Raw genomic sequence first — 12,721 nt, forward strand, 5'->3', positions numbered from 1 at the left:
GAAGGTCACTTCCCAAGAAAGCCACTCCAGTCATTTCCTTCAGTTATTTAAAGCACAGGAAGAAAGGATACCTTGTAATATAGTTAAACAGCAAGTGAAGTGGAATTTTTTTTTAATAAGCCTGCTTTATCTGTTGCTCCTTCACACATTTTACTGTAAAGTCATGTCCTCAGAAAATACAAGCCCATGTGCCTTCTTTCAAAGGGATGCTTAAGTTAATCTAAACAATTTAATTTACTTTGGGTAGGCGAGCAAGCCTTACAGCTCAGTGAAAGCAGAATAGCAACCTCTCTCCTCCGTGTGTACAGTAGCTTAAACTAGAACAGCACAAACACAGATAGACTTAGCATGAGCAGTAAACTTCTCTGTCATTGAAACGGCATGAAAACCAGCACCCATAGAAAATGCATCTGGCCAGTGGAGGATTAGTTTTACTTTTGAGTCGTTTTCAAAATAGACTCCTTGCACACATTTTAGGGCAATGCATACATTAATTTGTTATTTTATTCACCTTCCTGATTGTATTAAATTATATTCCTTGTATAATACAGCACCACTTGTTAGAATGTTTTAAAATTTGTAGTTTTAAACATTTTAATAAGCAATGAAACAAAGTATAAACCAATGACAAAATTACCCATTTCAGAAAATTTCAACCATAAAAGGCAACCCAGACTTCTGTCATGACAATCCACCAATATCAATCAATTCACAATCTCTACAGAAGTAAAATCATTGGAATAATTCCACATTAAAAAAATCTGTACCTAATGAAGAGGAATGAAGAGGTTTCTAATGGCAAACAACTTTGCACCTCAATGTTTCATCTACAAATTCAGTGTCTGTTGCCCTTGCATTAATCTATATTACATAAAAATTTGGTAAATTGGTAATATTGCAATAGGAAATGACTAAAACCGACAAGTTCATAGTTACTAGGCATCTCATACAAAAGGAGGAAACTCAGGAGTGTAGAACCTCTATTCCTCCTTGTAATACACCAAATAATCTGCAATCATATGGGTACTGCGATATCAGCACTTCATCTACATGGCGTGGGAGTAGAATCCATAGCCTTCTGCACCAAAGGCAATTATGCTACTAACACTGCTTTCAAATTCTACAACAGTATGCCATTTGATAAAACAGTTGCACATTGAAAACAGACTTAGCATGAGCAGCAGTAAACTTTCCTTTGAAACTTAATCCCTTGAAAATGCACTAAAAACTCCATTCCCTGAAAATGCACTGAAACACAAACTCCTTTCTGTCAGCAGTCTGGTAGGTGGTGTAAAGCAGTGGTTCTCAAACCTTTATGGATCAAGACCCACGTTGAAAATGGTAATTTTCATGACCCATTACTCATATCAGTATGTGTAGCTCTCCTGTTCCGCCTTAAAAGAGAGGACGCCGGCACCATGGAGTGTTTTTACGGGATTTAAAGAGGCCATGTAAACTACTCTGATACTTTATTAGCAAAGAAAATCATAGTCAAATGGGACCCTAGGCAGGGTAATAGATTTGGGCCTCCCGAGCAGCCCCTCTTGCAGCAGCCCCCTCCCCAGCCATACCAGTGTTTCGTTACTTGGCTATTTCTCTCCAGTTACTATGAACAATGTTCAAACCTCAGTGTGTATACAATTAGGTATTTTCTGCCATTGAAACAGAATTAAAACCTACATTCAAATGAAATGCATCTGGAAAGTGGAGAATTAAGTTTACCTTTGGGCTATTTTCAAATTACAGGCTCCTTGAACACATGTTTATGGCCATGCATTCATGTATGTGTTCTTTGATTCACCTTCCTGATTGTAATAAATTATATTACTTGTATAATACAGTACCAGTTGCTAGTATGTATTAAATTTGTAATTTTGAACATTTTTCCAGCAAACAATGAAAAAATGCATGAACCAATAATGATAAAACTGCCCATTTCAGAACATTTTAACCATAAAAGGCCACTCAAACTTGTCATTACAATCCATCAGTATCAATCAATATGGAAGGACGACCACGGTGCTGCAGCAGTTAGTGTTGTCGCCTCACAGCAAGAGGTTCTCTGGTTCAATCCTCGGCTCAGCTGGGGTGCCTTCTGTGCGGAGTCTGCATGTCCTCCCTGTGGTCGTGTGGGTTTCCTCCGGGTGCTCTGGTTTCCTTCCACATCCCAAAGACATGCTGTAAGTGGATTGGACATGCTAAACTGGCCCTAGGCATGAGTGTGTCCGTGCCTTCCTTGGAAGGTTGGGTGCCCGGCTGGCAACTCGACACCATAAAACTTCACTACCAGTCATGAGCGGACAGGTGATGTGCTGTGGTGACCCCTAACCGCGAAAAGCCAAGAGAGAGAGTATCAATCAATAAGCACAATCTCTGCAGAAGTAAAATTCATCCGAAGTAATATATACAAATATAAGTCTCTTCTCTTGTATTCTAGGAAGGGTACCCTCTTATAACATTAGCGAGTTACTTATCCATTTCTGCTTTGTGTAAACTGCTTGTGTTGAGCTTCGTGAGCTTCATCTTAGTACACTGATCTGCACAGTCTGAGTACCAGTTGCACAGAGCAGTGTGATTTTATGCTTGACATATAACTAGTCCACAAACTTCCACAGCTGTAATATTTCCTCAGCCCCTCTTTAAATTCCCACTTAATTTAAATCTAGCAGCACTGGTCATCATGGCACATCAACACACAAAACCTTCCTCTACTGCCACTTTTAGAACACTTGGATTCCCGAAGTAGTATGAACTGTCTCGTGCACACTGATAATGAGCTCCTACACTTAAAAGAGCTACCAAATGACTGGGCTTCTCTCTGTCACTCTCACATGTATCAGAATAGCAACAACTGTTTTATTGACTGTCATGAAAGTCACTTACGTGTGGGATAATGCCTCCCCCAAACAACAGTGCTGTCCCAATGACCAACAACTGCAGAAAACTGCTGTCTTTTAGACACCTCAGCATGCTCCTATCCCAGAGGCTAGAGCTCTCAAATCACCTGCCCTAGAGGAACTCTCCCATTACAATTCCACTAGCTGCTGTATCTATACATAACTGTTAAGTTCCAAGTACACAGATAGTTGGATTGTCAAGTAGAACCCCCTGAGATTGCCTCACAAATTCATGTCACGCTTCCAGAGTCCCATTTTATGTCTACTACCAGTCATATCTAGAAATAAACCCTGTCTGTGATGCCTGCACATGTGTCACACCAACCTTTAGAGAAAAGTCTTCCTGTTAAATTGCAATACACACAAAGGCCAGATAGCCTAGTAAACTCTTAAATGACTTTCATCTTAATTTTATTCCTAGATAGTACAATATCTATCAGGGCTTCTAGCCCCTTAATGTTGTTCAGTGGAACCCTAAAATAACCTCTACCAAACATAACAAGCATCCCAAACATTCCAGGAACCTGCTTGTCCTTACTAAGAGAAATGTTAATATCCTGATAAAACTCTTAAAATGCAGAAATTCATTCCTACACTTATTAATTAGACCAACTCTAAAATATGAAGTAATTTAAATAATGTATGAGCCATGGTTATAGGCTATCAGTCAAACACATTTTTTCAGCTTATTGCTGATTTTTTTTTAAATGTGAACATGTAACTTGTGTAGGCATTCAACATTATTCTAAGACCAAGTGCCTTTTTCTTTCAAAATTGCAGCCTTTCTTCTCCTATAATTACCATTACACCATCTATAGATGCATATCACATAGCCTTTGTGTATCTGTGCAGTATACTGTTTCTGACAGATGCTAGTTCAAGAAACAGACAACAGATTAATCACTCAGAATATGCATACATCTTTCTTATGAAACAAGCCAAATGAGAAAGCACATAAGTTAGCATTTGGTTGCTTGATGTAGGGTCCTTTTTCTGCACTAGTTTTTTAATGTTAACTCCTAAGTACAGCCGTCTTCGATCAATTTGAAATTGACAGCATTATTCAATAGCCACTAAGGCAAATGGTGGGAACCTGTTAGGGGAATAATTACCAAGATCCTTTGCCAGCTCACTAAGGCAAACCCTCTGCAAATGATTAGCTAACCGAGTAGCACATATTGGTGTGACTGGTGATCCCTAAGGATAGCTACCCGGCTATATTCCAACAGAGACAGCTGCGCTAGAAGTTATTGTTTCAATGTATGCAAGTGCAAGGAAACTGGACAAAATATGAAATAATTCCTTTTATACTTTTTTCCAGTTTCCTTGTGCTTGTGTACATCATGATAACAACTCTTCTACAGCCAGATAGCTGTCCATAGGGGTCTCTGCAATGTGCTTGGTTTCTTGTTGGAGATTAAAGCTCCAGTGGTTGTGCTTTTCAGCTGTAACACTCTACAGCAAAGTGGTGCTGCAACCTTCTGGTTTTGGCATTGTAGCTCACAGGGAAATGCCACGCAACTTTTGTGCCAAAACCCCCTAATACTACTACTGGGGACAGTTCATAATACTACTACTGGGGACAGTTCATAATACTACTACAGGGGACAGTTCATAATACTACTACAGGGGGCAGTTCATAATACTATTATACTTTTCAGCAGAGACCCAGGGAGAAAAACTCCATAGTTAAAAAAATCTTAGAAGATGTCATCCAGTACAATACAAGGCAAAACATCAAATGGAAACTATAACATCCAAAAAAAAAAAATAGAAGAGAGAGAGCTCCATGCTATGCTTGTACTGTGCTACAAAAACTGGATTGCAAAGTCTCAAAACAAAGACCCGGTACATGCAAGCTGCAGAAAAATATAAATTACTTCATAAAAAATGCTTATCAAGATATTGGAAATTTCTAGAGTATGTTTATGACAAGAAATTTCTACAGTTGGTACTCCTCATGAAAAGTTTGCTAATTATCATTGTTTTTTATGTAATATTACACCAGTACTACAAATTCCTCATGCAATTATAGTTTATTGTACTATTATCAGATTGTATTATTGTGAACTTTTTCTCTACAAGTTTCTTCTTCGAAAATCAACAGTGCTCAGCTGGGCTAACCGACCTGTCTTGGCTGCATATCACACACAGCATAACAAAACAGAAGCTCACATACACACACTCCTTACCTCAGCCTGCATAAAAACGGAGCTTCCTTCCAGACCAGACCAGCCTGCATAAAAACAGAGCTTCCTTCCAGTACATGAACACCTCAGCCTGCATAAAACGGAGCTTCCTTTCTGCACACTTTTGTGTTTGAATATTAGCGTGCAATGCACGCATGGATCCTATAGGTCTTACTGCTGTAAAAGTGGTGGGTGGGTGCTACGCTTGCTCACTCCCTCCTCCCTCCCCTCGCTCTATGGTTCTGGCACCCATGCGTGGTGGATGAATCATGCTTTTATTTAAAGAAGTGAGGGACGGCGCAATGCTACAGCTAAAAAGTGAAGAGAACTAAAGGTTCGGTTGCTAATTCAGTTAATTTGCGCCCTTTATGATGCCGGCTTTTACGGCGCCCTAGGCGGTCGCCTAGTTCGCCTATGCCTAAGGCCGGCTGAGGGTATGACACTGAAGATCTCTGCATCTCATCACTTGCAGTTTTCAGAGGCAAAATGAACATCCTTCAAAATTAGTAAAGTTATAGAACAAAGCTCAAAACACTCAAATAATTGGGTACAGCACCCGTCAAAAGCACACAAAGTCAATTCCGTCCTACAGCTTGAGCCACCTCATTCACAGAGTATATAGCCTCAGTATGCATCTCCACCAGACATAGGAAACACTTCTTGGCTTACTGCCTCAGCTGGCTTTTTTGTGAGGCAGAGAAATCTAGTCTACCATGCTAAGCATGCTACCACAACAACCTTTACCAGAGCATGCAGTTTGGAAATGAAGATAATTCCATCCATTACCAAATGAGTTTTGTTCTGCATACGAAATAAAACGAATCAAATGAAAAATGTACTCAATCTCAACATAAAGTTCAAAACTAAATAGTCTTCTCCTATTAAGCCCACAACAGCGTAAACTTATGCTGCTGATCTTGAAGCCACACAAACACAAGGAACATAATTAATCATCCAGAAATACCAAACAGAATGCTACTATGCCCAAATCATTGTGTAACAATACAGCCTCAAACATATGAAGGGTTTGAAGAAATATTTATACATTATGTAATCCTCAATATACTAATTAATACACATTCTGACCCACTTAGTGGCACTGTGTGTCTAACTCTCAACACACAAAACAAAAGGACACACAAGAGCCAGCAAATAAAAGTCAAGGCATCCTCAGTGATGCTAGGTGGATTTTATTATTATTATCTTTTCAATGGAAGAGCTCATATGGGATTTTTTGTATCTTTAAATTGCATAGTTAGGATGCATACCATAGAAAAAAGGGCAGTTATTTAGAAACAGGGCAACAGCACAAGAGCTTGGTGTACAACTCTAACACTGCTTGCTACAGCTCTAAGGACTTCCACCATGACCAGTCTTCCCAAAAAAAAAAAAAAAAGCCATTCACAATGTGCATTAACTACAGCCCATTTCCCATTCATAGCAGAATACAAAAGAACATGATGCCAGTGAATAATAAACTATTCATTTATTCTCATTCGGACTACATTTCAACATATTCATCATTCACGCTTGTACTAACCTCGTTGTGAACACCTGCTGATTTGGGTCTCCGACTGTTATTCGTAACCAACCTTGGGGAACTTACTTCTTCACTAACAGCCTGTTCTGAAGCCATCCCATCCTCACAAATACTCATCTACAAATCAATGCGTGCTGCCTTGATGAATTGATTGCCTACGTTACGTTAATGGTAAGCTGCCAGTAATATTGCAATAGGAAATGGCAATTGGCAAACTGAAAACAGGTTCATAGAAGGACATACTCTCAGGACTGCAGCCCTGCCACATTAAAATACAACACAGTATGAGCTGAGGGGAAAAAAAAAAACGGAACTTACATGTGCCGCTGCCGCAGTGTTGAACTGGAGAAAATTCAGACAGCTGGACTCGTACTTTGCCTGGGGCTTTTCAGCATACGTCTTCTGTTCTTTATAATTCAAATTCCGCGCATGGGAAGACAGTGAGTAGACAGATGTAAACAGTCACAAAGACACTGTTTTCGTCATCTGCACCCAGACGCAAAGGGCGTTCTTAAAGAAGAATACCCATTAAAAAAAATGTAATTTTTTTTAAACTAAACAAAAATGTGCACACAGTGCACCATTTTTTCCAGACAACACAGGCATTTTCCATTCTTCCGGACAGTGTTCCTTAATTCTGGACAGTCCAGAAGAATTCTGGACAGTTGACAACCCTAACTATATACGATGTGATGGATGCCTGGGAGCTGTCGTGTGTTGCTAAGTTTGCCAGGAATTCTGCAGTGGTTGAGAGTGGTTGTTCTGCTGCAGGCCCTCCACCGGTGATGCCACAATCCCTGGCCACATCTCATGGTCTTTTGCGTGCAGCATTAATCATATCTGTGGCATGATGTTGAACCTGCTTATATGTCTGCTCTGGAGACTGATGGCATTAACATCATGGACAAGATCAGCCCACAGTGCTGCTTGCTGTTCCCTGTTTTGCCTCCCCTGGACAATAGGTTTTCAGGGTGTTGATGGAGGCCTTCCAGGATTATATCATTCTCAGCATCCATAAAGGGGGCATGGCATATGGCATACATGTTTCCTGAAAGACAACAAAATGGGAACACATGTCAGGATCACACACCTGGAAGTACACTATGCAGAGATATAGCAAGAACAGAATGGCTGGCAGTATCCACTGCTTGATCACACATGTAATATTTCACAGTGTGCAAACATACTAACTGTGTAGATGCAACTAAGATGCTACCAACAGTCATCTATTCCCGTGTGTCCCATGACAAATATTGCTGTATGATCACATACTCAACACAAGAGTCCATCGTAGTGTGTCCCCTAGGGCAACCCTCCTAATAATATGTCAAAACGACAGTGCTAAACAAATAGCAGTGTGGTATTACAACCACTGTAAAGGGACCTTTCCAGGAGACCAGTATGCCACATTGACAAAAAACATTCCATGCCTGATTTACTGTACGTCTTCTTTAGGTGTGACAAATCTGGAGATCAATCACATGTCATCATTACAGTTCTAAGAAAGGCTTAATGTTGTAATCCCCATTTCCCCTAAGTATATTCACACATAATGCATCATTTTTTAAACAAAAATGTGACATACCTGATGGAGTACAATACACTTCTGTTAATATGTGCAGATATATAAAGTTTTTGGCAACGTGTTCACTGTCTGAAGAAAGCATCATACAGACTGTTCCCTAGCCAGCTGTTTGCCTTTTTAACAAGGCTGTCATTACCAGTTGATTGGCTCTTAATCAATCTGTGGTTCTGAAATGCTAATTGCAGCCAACACAGCTGATTTGCAGTATAATCAGCCAATGAATGTCATGCAATCACTGAACAAGATTTAAGGCCTTCATCTGATATGTTATGCTGGATATTCCTGGGGTCAAGATTCAGTGTCATCACAGAGGGTATGTCTGTAGCGGCTACTTTTACATACAGATGTGTGTGCTATAGGCTACAGCTGATGCTACAGGCAATAGGCATAGGCAGAGAATATGAACACTTTGGAGGGGAACAAGTTATAAAAGTAATTATGGGAGGTGTGGCAACCTTATTGTAGAGGCAGAGCCAGAATAAGGATACCCACTTCACTGCAAATTAAGACATGTGTTTCAGGTAAGTATGTTAGGCAATGGTATCACTAACAGAGTACTAGGTAACATATTTGTTGTGTCCTTGAGCAACATAAGGGGTAAATATACCATAAAGTCAACCATTTGGGCAACTGTCAAGCCATGTGTAAAATTATGGTAGTCATTTGGAACGTGTGTGCTGGCAGTCCTTGTTACTAGCAGGACCTCCATATGAGTATGTTAGTTGTGCTAATCTGTAATATCATTATGAAATGACTGCATGGTGCACCTATGATAGTAGTGGGCCTCATTTGCATTACCTAAGTTAAAATCCTCTGCGAATGCATATTAATACATGAAGTGACATTTTATGCACTAATAGTGTTGCAATTGGGATATGTCAAGTGTGTTCCTATCTGCAGGCCTGTGACTTCCATCATTGAAAAGTAGACAATGCATTTGAAATACATTGCATGGATAAAGAGTGCATGACTTAGTCATTCATTGATGACTTCACAATAATGTAATTTAAATACTGCATACCACTGGATTTGAATCCAGGACAATGTGTGACAAAGCTTACTCTTGGCAAAGCATTTAACTGCCTTAGCTACTGAGTCAGTGTTCTCACATGTGTATTTGTGAAGATGTAAGTGCACACATACAGGCTGTGACATACCTTCATTACATCCATTATTATGTGCCTGGCTTTATAGGGATGTATTTCTCCACCAGAATCCCAGTTGAACATGTATTTTTCCATTAATGTTTTAGAAGGTGTATTTGTACATATTGCTGTTAAAAGTGCCCATTTACCTGCTATTAGAGACCTCAGTTACATCATTAGTCTTTGCCTGGCTTTCTAGTAGTGTAGTCCTGTACCAGACTCGAAATTACACTCCGAGGTTTTCCATTACTTTTACAGCATGTTTGTGTGATTACGAGTGATGCAGCAGCTCTACTTACACATGCTTCATTACAGTAACTTGCAATTACTATGTTATGCTTAAACCACCTGTTTTCATTAACAGCCGTGTGGTGTGGCAGGTTAATGTAATGGTCTTCGGTTCGAAATAGGCGTCAGTTGTTTGTTTTGTATGTGTTATTATCTTTTTTAACACATATATCAATGTAGCTCCATTTAGCTGAGCTTAGAGATGCTGAATGACATGATTCATCACACAAAAAATCTTTAAAGAAAAGAAAAATGCTGAGATGGGACAGTGGTGACATGGGGTACAAGCAGGGGGAAAAAGTGAAAAGCAGGTAGATATGTGCAGGAAGGATGTAGGAAAGAACCATAGCTATACATTTATTGTACAGCACAAACACTTCCAAAGATGAAAAACTAGCAAATACAAAAAGGAGGAAGCAGCAAGGACACAAAAAACACTGTTTAACCCAAATGCTGTAAGCGCTTTTGTCAGTAGTAATACACCAACTTCTTCAGTCAAACTTCATATCTCCACATACAACGCCTTAAATAATGCTAAATTGTATAATTAATTAATTAAATACATAATTGACAATCGAAGGTAAACATCATAGATATGCAATAAAAATAACTGCTTTAAATTAAAAACTAGAAATAAAATTAGAAGTAATAGTACTTCTAAACTTCTCAGTCAACTAAGAAATGGATAATTGATTAGAGAGAACGTAAACCAACTTACATCATAAACATAAGAACTTTGTAAACCAAATTTTTACATGTATATAAATAAATATAAAAAATGTATTTACCTAATAAATCTATTATGCCCATTAAAAACCAAACCCAAATTCATGCTAGACAAATAACCAAAACCAATCAAATTCTAAATATTAAAAAAAATATTATTATAAAAATACAACAATTATGTATAAATAAAACTATATGTGTAAAGCAACAACTGTGCACTTTGATAGAATTTGTAGATGAATTTGAACTGTCATCCCCAGAGAGAGGGGTGAGGACAACATAACTGCATTGTCAAGTCAATTGGATCATATTACGTGTGTCCTTTGAACATTGTGGGAAATGGAGAGCTATGTATGGGATGATTTTTTTGGGGGGAGGGAGTCAGGTGCCCATTTTTTTTTTTTAAGGTGAGAGTGGAATATTGAGGAAGGGACATAGGTACTTCTGGGGGAGGTAAGTTGGGAAGGTGAGAAAGCTTTTGCAGACAGACAGACAAGACAGCAGACAAGGGTGGTGTGTGACACAAGAGGGGGATGAACACCTTGGATGGGGAGGGAGTTGTGGAATCCCAGTCTCAGGTACCTCTACAAGGTAGCAGCGTGACTCAATTCCCCACCATTGGGACTGCTGGCACTGCTCCTTCACTGCCCCTTGGGTGGCAGTGGTGAAGGTTGTGCTCCAGAGCAAGACTGCCCCCACCAGGGTGCCCAGTATGCCCTCCATCAGATGCAGGCAGCATCCAAAACCATGGAACACAATCCTGTGCACCAATCCTGGCAGTTCATCGTGGGTGACAAAACCCACTCCACCACCTGTCCCAGAGGGGGGAGAGTCCTGTCCTGTGGGACAGAACTACCCAACACCACAGGTAGTGCAGGGACAGCTGAGGGGACACCACCAGGCTGGGTCCCAGATATGCTGGGCCCCGGTGCCATGGCCAGAGTACCCAAGGTAGGTGAATCACCTGGAACTGGCCTGCCTTGTTGCATTATAGTAAATTAGTTATAACAGTAGGTTAAGGTTAGTACTGACCAAATCAATCTTAGTGTTAATGGAATGGAACATAATATTGATTAATCCAAATGCATATTAAGGTATATTATGTGGAACACAACATTAAATAACATAACAGTAAGAATGTTAACAGTAAACCAGAATGAAATAACCCATAATGACAACAAAACAGTTAAACAGAATATATTAATATTAAATCATAATAATAAATTACATTAATAAATTAAAGAAGATAAGTTGTGGGGAGAGAAAGAAAAACATACAATTAGTGAAGTCACAGACGATATTAATGCACAGACTGCTAATACATACTTCTACACGTGTGCAGCGTCAGTTGTGAGTACAGTGACTCAAATTCCTCTACAGATGACGTAGCATGTACATACCTCTGAAGCTGTTAACATGAGACAGTACTGGCCAAGCACTAACAAATGCAGGTACACAAATACACAAAACTGTTTCACATAATGTGCACGTACATAACTACCAAGGTGTTCTGTAAACAGATTTGCAAATACATAGCATTCCAAGTAATCATTTATCTGCTAATCACGGACCAGACAGATTGAGCAGTTGTCATTACATTATGAAAAATCATGACATTTGAGAGGTACGTTTGTGTACATTGACTAGGCTAGACAGCTATCATGTCTTAGCTGGCAGGCATGGGAGTAGAGCTAAAAGCTGTGACTTCGGGGAACATGTGTACATTATGTAACAATTGACTACAGTGACATTAGAACAGACATGGAGTGAATACAGCCCTACTGCAATTATTTGAACATATTATTTATCAAACCACAATCCTGCTTTACACTTTATTATTATTGCTCCTTAGAATCTGTGAAGTATACACATGATATCTGCCCAGAACGTGGGCTACCTTACCCATATACTTTGTTCCTGGAGTGGGAGGAATAAAGAGCATTATATGACTGAAAGTGGGCTGAAGACAGCCCTTAACCATACTGTGGGTTGTGCAATACATTTATCAGGCAATTACTTTTGCATTCTTTATTTATTTCAGTTTTATAGTTGAGTGCAGCAACATTAGAACAGACGTGCAGTGAATACAGCCCTACTGCACTTATCTATGTTACTGTGATCGCCCTCGGCAGTGCACCATGATTAATATGCATAATGCATTACCGAGTGGGAACAGTGGCTGTTTACACGGGTACATTCTGTGTAGGCTCTACTACTGGCAGCAATATTCCAGCAGTGATGAGACCTTTAGGTGTATGACTTAGTGAAATCTTGTACAAGTATATAGCACAGGGAGTAGCTGTTCTTCCAACATTGATGGTTAACACAGCTTTCACTACATAATCTATAAT

The sequence above is a fragment of the Protopterus annectens genome, chromosome 5.part0 (genome assembly GCF_019279795.1).
Source record: "Protopterus annectens isolate FY-2018-M chromosome 5.part0, PAN1.0, whole genome shotgun sequence".
In the NCBI taxonomy this organism is placed as follows: Eukaryota; Metazoa; Chordata; order Ceratodontiformes; family Protopteridae; genus Protopterus; species Protopterus annectens.